At 32.4% G+C, this 7,047-nt stretch overlaps 1 pseudogene; it reads right to left on the reverse strand.

The window, feature by feature from the left end:
* Window positions 1-4,891: 4,891 nt before the first annotated feature.
* Window positions 4,892-5,689, reverse strand: LOC110037645 (annotated as a pseudogene).
* Between the last annotated feature and the right edge of the window lie 1,358 nt (window positions 5,690-7,047).

A 7,047-nucleotide genomic window follows, 5' to 3' on the forward strand; every position in this document is an offset into this window, starting at 1 on the left:
TGGTACATAGGAATTGGGTGGTATGTATGTCAATCGCCCTATTAAATTTTAATCATTTGATTTAAAAATATATTTAAAATTATGATGAATATCATGAATAAAAAAATAATTTTTTAATTTTAAAATAGAGTCATTAAATGCAGACTTGTAATATGCAATGCGACACTAGTTAGATTCCTTAAATTCACAGCACAGTCGTGCTTGTGTCAATCCCGATGCAATAACTCACATTGTTGTTGACCTCATTTTTAGGTTACTTGCAGCTTTCGGAAGTGTCCCAATGCATCTAATCTTTAAGTGCAGCACTATGCCCCCCTTTTGGGCGAGGCGTGACCACACCCCATCCTGGACGTCGTAATGCCCCCTAACTCTGTGTCGATGATCTGTGGCCTTTGTCCACAGATACTTATCCCGACCATCCGCTCGATCAGATGACTGAAAATATATGGCAACCATCAACAATTGTGGAAACCACTGGAGTTATTTGGATTGATCGTCGATCTCCCATCTAATCGACAACATAGGACTAAATGGCGGTTGTTCGTCCCTCTCTATACCGGTGTGCTCAATGCTCAATGCTTTGTGCGCTTGCTCTAGAGGTGTGAAGTCTTCTTCTCGGAATGCCTTATCCAGTCTCTGGTCTCCGGTCAGTTGTCGTTTCGTAAGTATCTCCTCTTTTTTTTTTAATTAAGTGTTTTAATTTAAGTGTTTGAGTTAAAATCTAGTTTAGGTTAACTTAATAGCTTTGGATTAAGCTTGTCTCAGGTCGACACGAACACCACCCTGAGATGAACCCAAACCCGACCTAACTCCAATCCCTATAATCTTTTAACCCAAACCCTAAAACCTAACTCAGGTTTGACCCAACCTAGACTTGATCCAACATAGACTGGACCCAGCTCAGGTCTAGCCCAACCTAATTCAAATGACCTGAAACACCTCGAAACCACCCAAAAAACCCAAAATAACCCGAAACAACCTAAATAACTCAAAGAACAGGAAACAACCAAAATGGCCCAAAACACCCCGAAACAATCCAAATGAACCGAAAGAATCTGAAACCACCCAAATGACCCGAAACACACCAAAGCCACCCAAATGACCAAAATAACCTGAAACCACCGAAGTCACCCAAAACACCCAAAAAATACTCAAATGACTCAAACACCTTGAAACTACCCAAATGATCCAAAACACTCCAAATCAAATGCAAAACTATCTCGGGTCAATCCAAGCTAACTCGGGTCAACCCAAATCAAACTCTAACCTATCCGGGTCAACAAAAACCAAAATCCAAACCTACCTGAGCCAAACCAAATCAAACCCAAACCTACTCTAGGCAACCCAAGTCAACCCGAGTCAACTTAAATCAAACACAAATCTACCTTGGTCAACCCAATTTATACCTGAACTACCCTGAATTAGCTAAAGTATAATACAATTCTATAATTTTGTTATTTCATGGATGTCTCCATGTTTTATTGTGTTACTTCACGTTTTTTACGGTATTTAATGTCTTTCATGTTCTATTGCATGATTTATTATATTTTTCATATTTAAAAATAACAAAAAAAATTAAAAAAAAATGATAAAAAAGAAAATAAAACAAAAATAAAGGACGGAAGTGCCTTCAAGGTGGCTTTCTATTCAAACAAAAAAAATAAACCTAGAAAATCTTGATTATCCAACTTGACTAACAAGATCTAATAATTGAAACAAATGATTAACTAAATATAGAACTTCAAATTATAGTTAAATGTACCAAGATAAAGAACTGAAATAGAACCTTGGCAGATTCAACATGAACCCTAGGTTAGCTAACGTAGCCACCATAACTTAAGGCCATATACCTACCCTATATTAGTATGAGTAATCAATTAAAGTACCAAGATAGAATTAAGGACTAAGACATGCAAAACACCTAAACCTACCCCCTAAGACTAAAAGGAATGTCTTAGAGGGATGTAGCCTATAGTTACTGACGAAGGTATTTCAAATCTCCTCGAGACTATGAATCCCTTGAGCTATGACATTTAAGGAAAATTCCTAGTTATGAGGCTGGTTATAGTTGACAGATACAGCTTTTCCTAAGACTATAGAAGCCATGGGCATATTGACCGGGTAAGTCATTCCCAGTGTCTCGGTTAGCCCACCTATCATGATTTTTTATAGAGATTAGATTCAACTTTTCATCTAAAAATCTTTCCTACCTTACTCTATAGTATGAGGGTTCTGATTAATTCATGTCTATCATCTTAAATATCATTTATTCACCTTGTAAACCATATTTAATCAATTTAAAAAGCATTCCAATCCTTTCAAAACCATCTCATGGATATGAGACCTACTTTACTGAAAAATCAAGCTTTTCTATCCTTTTGAGCTCAAATCCTTTAAGTTCTTTCATAATTCGACTCATTATATTAACCGAGAGCTTTCTTTAGGATTCCTGACCTTAACTATGAGAGATTTGCCTTGTAGGAAGCAAGGCCGCATAATTAAAGTAATCTTATCTTAACTGGTTTCGTAGACCGGAAGAAGGCTTTCATCATTTGGGTGGTTAGGTCAATTTCTTAGGTAATATGCTATTACAGTCATTGTCTACAACATTTGTGGTAGAGTACAATCTTTGTAGCAATCAATTATGGCTTTTGTGGTTTGTTATCACTATTATCACCAATAATTACAACCTGGTTGCAGCTATTATCACTGGACTATTGTTGTACATCTATGATTATCAACTTTATAATTCAATCTTCTCTATTTTAGAAGAAGAGTGGGCCTACACACCTACAATCATATAGTGGACTGCTTTAACTAGGCTAGGGCCCATGGCTTTTTCCTTGTCGGGATTTTACACATAAAAATTCCTAGTATCTACTCTTGTTTTCTTTTTATTATATATGTGTGTGTGTGATCTTCATGTAAAACTAAGACTTTAAATTATCACTCTACCGCTGTGAATCTTTTTGCACACAACAAATTCAATCAACATGATCCAATATCGATGGGTTTATTAATCATTGAATTTGCTAATGAATCAATTCACTAGTCATTAAAATGACACAAACTGAAAGTAGTTAATTTGACCTAATTTTCAAAATATTCTCAATAACAAGGTGGATTCTATAAGAAATTTTTTTGGCTCCCCTTAGGGATGTAATCGAGTCGAGTTTGTGGTGGATTGGAATTTTCTTATTTGTATTATAAGTTGTTTATATTTGGTTGAGGTTCAAGCCGACCTTTCACATATATGTTTATACTTAGATTCAGGGTTGCAATCGAGTCAAGTCAAGTAGAGTTTGTCATGGATTGGACTTGGCATGGTTGATTCATAAGTCGTTCTCATTTAAATCGAGCTTGAGTTGAGCATTCACATATAAGTTCATATTTGGCTTGCTTAAATTTTTTAATGATTATATTTGATTTATATTTGACTTGCTTATATCAATTGAACAAGCTAAAAATTTGAATGAGTACTTCATTTTTCATAAAAAAACAAATAAATAAATTTGTACTTAACTTTTCATATAAAACATGTTAATAAGCTGAAAATTCTAATGAATACTTAAGTTTTTATATAAAGTTATTAACAAATTATTTTATAAATAAAAATAAATAAATAATTGAGTAAATTTTAAATTAGTATAACTAGTTTATACCATATCAATAAAATAATATGCAAATTGTAAGTAAATTTTTTTTAATAAAAAAATATAAATAAATACAAATTACAAATTAGTTCATTGAAATTAAAAAACTAAAAAAGACTTACATTAAATTTATATGAATATTGATATTAAATTTTACTAAGTTACTATTAAATATACAATTAAATAAGTTTTAGTTAATAGAATTTTATTTAAATAATATATTCTATAATTATAGAACATTTAACAAATTACTTTTTGGACAACAAATGATTTTGTTCATGAACTTTAATAAACAAGTTAGATTGCGTTTAAATTTAACTCGTTTAACCCCTAAGTAAAAAAAAAAGTTCAAACTTGTTTATTTATTAATTTAAACTAACTTGATCAAGTATTAATTAAGCTGAGTTCAAATTGCACTCTTCTTACATTGCTTGTTCAAATTATTTAATAATCATGCCTAGCATGTACTTTACCTGTTTATATTAACTAATCGAGCTCTTCAACTAAGTTAATAACAAGTTAAGCTTTTAAATGAGAACTTGATCTTCATATATAATTAATAGCAAATAATTTAATAAATCTAAACAACCAACCAATCAAATAAAACTTTAAGTTTGTATCTAACTAGTTTACATAAAATAAATAAAATTATATATAAATTAAAAGTAAATTTTGTTGTAATAAAATAATATAAATAGGCACTAACAAATTATATCATTAAAATTAAAAAAAAACAATAATAAACACATTGATAGCAAGTTATCGAATTTTATTTAAATAATATATCATATATAATATGAGCTATCATCAAACTTCTTATAGAGAATTTAAAAAATTACTTAACAATAAATAAGATTATTCACGAACATAAATAAATGATTTAGTATCATATTTATATTTGACTCATTTAACATTCGAATGTTTAAAAAACTTATTTATTCACTAATTTGAATAAATTTAATGGAGCATTTATTGCTCTTCATGTGCATCAAATTCATTTACAGACCTAGCTCCACCCTTTGAAAACTAGAAGTTGTTCACACAGCACTAGGAGTCGAGTATAAATTTAACATATTCACAATTTGTCACATCAATTAACACATAAGAAATAATTTGATTTCATAACTAAATAAATAAATAATCTCAATAAATATGAATACAATTATAAAAAAAATTAAATAAAAACATGGCATGAGGAAAATTATGGGCACATTTTATTTCAATTTCACTGGATATCCTAAACAAGTTTCTTTTTTCATTTGAAACAGTTTTAGGAAGCATAGCAATTTTTCAAAAATTCCATATTACTCCCTTTCAAGGCCAAGCTAGAAGAAACACTTAAAGAGAATACACCTTATTTTGTAAAACTAATCAGCAATGCATCTAACAGCAAAATGAACTAAAGCTTGGCCTCTTTCCTCACATTAGAAAGAAAACTTGAACAACATGTCATGTTTGTAAACCTCCCCAGGGTTCACAATCTGAGAGGGAAACTGAGGGTGGTTTACAGCATCAGGAAACCCTTGTGTCTCCAAGCATAAGCCTGCATACCTCCCATATATCGCCCCTCCTTTGCCTTTAACATCATTTAGATAATAAGCAGTGTAGAACTGCACTGCTGGTTGGTTTGCCCAAAGCTCCATCGATCGGCCAGACCGATGATCTTTTACAATTGCAACCTTCCTCATTCCATCACCATCGACAACATAGTTCACGTTATAGCCACCCTCAACTTCGTTGATTCGGCTTTCAATGGTGTTCGGGTTGCGAAAGTCGTAAGGGGTGCCAAATACTGAGGAGATGGTGCCGATAGGGATGCGATGATCATCTTGTGGTGTAAGGTTGGAGGCAAAGATCTGGACAGTGTTGGATAAGATTGTGCCGGAGCTATGGCCACCGAGGTTCCAGTAGGAATGTTGGAGAAGATTTACGGGTGTCGCTTTTGTTCGTGGTGTAGCTTCCATGGTGACACTGAGCTCATAAGCACCAGAGATCCTGTAGGTCACATAGACATCTAGATCGCCCGGGAAACCTGATCAATAGTTTTGATTTGTGTGAGAATTGCTTCTATGTATCAATATTAAGCACTGAATCAGAAAATTTAGATCAGCCAAGATTTGAAAGAACATGGTATGACAAGGTTCCTTGCACAGTTGAAAGGAAAACTACAAGCTAGACTAGAAATAAAATCACTTGTATATTTATCCCATCATGAGGACTAATTTGAATTGCATAAAATGATGATAATCACATTGTATTATGGTGGAAAAACAATTGATTTTCAATTTTTCTTTTTCAATTTTTCTTTACATTTTAAGAAAATAAATTATTTTAAGAGAAAATTACGTGCATTTTATAGAAAATTTTAATATTTATGATAATATGTCTAAGCTAGAAAAAAGCTACAAGGATGATGGATTCTCTTGTCATGATCATCCTTGTTATATTCTCAATCAATGGATGCCAACCCTTTATCTCTTCCTCTACTTCCTTAAAACTAATTATTCCTTGCCCAATAACCAAGCAGAAAGAGAGATTATTTGGTTCAGTGGCATCGATAATATCATGTTATATTTTTTTAAAATGTCAACTAATTGATTTACTCGTATCTTTAAATAACACTTTTGAAACAATAATTGCCGCTTACATTACTCACATTATATGTGGACCGACATCTAATGTGAAGATATTATTTGAAGAATTATGCTACTGGTTTTTAAAACATATAGCATTAACATCTCAATGTATAATAGGGGCATTTACATACATACATAGCACATAATTCTTATGTATTAACATACGTCACAGCTAAACATTCATATTTACACGGATATCACTCAAATCTTTAACATCACATAAAAAATATTACTATCACTATCTTTTTAAAAGTGAAATACAACTTTTCATGCATGAGTATATGACACAAGGTGTAATAAATGTAAATATCAAATTTTGAGAGTTGGATATGTAAAAACAACAATAGCATGATATGTATGTAAATTTCCCCTTAACATTGAACCCAGCACATACCAATAACATTGAACTAAAACAGCATATAAAACAACTGATTGAATTGTTTGGATTTAGTCGAGTGTTGAGAATTGGACCGTATTTAGGCTCCTATTGATAAAAAGAGAATATCGAAGAAGTTTAGGGGTTTATTTGTAAAACATTGTGATACCCTATTTAATCTCATATTATGAATGTACAGATGAGGTATTTTGAGATATTCTTTCTTTATAGTATCAGAGCCTAACATAGGCGCCTCACGTCTTCGCCTTCCCAGACTGCGATTGTATTGCAGGGTTCTCTCACGTCTTCGCCTTCCCAGACCACGACTGTATTGTAGGGTTTGGGATTCTCAGATCGCGACTGTATCGCAGGGTTCATTCAC

This window comes from Phalaenopsis equestris, unplaced genomic scaffold (assembly GCF_001263595.1).
Source record: "Phalaenopsis equestris unplaced genomic scaffold, ASM126359v1 Scaffold222666, whole genome shotgun sequence".
NCBI lineage: Eukaryota > Viridiplantae > Streptophyta > Magnoliopsida > Asparagales > Orchidaceae > Phalaenopsis > Phalaenopsis equestris.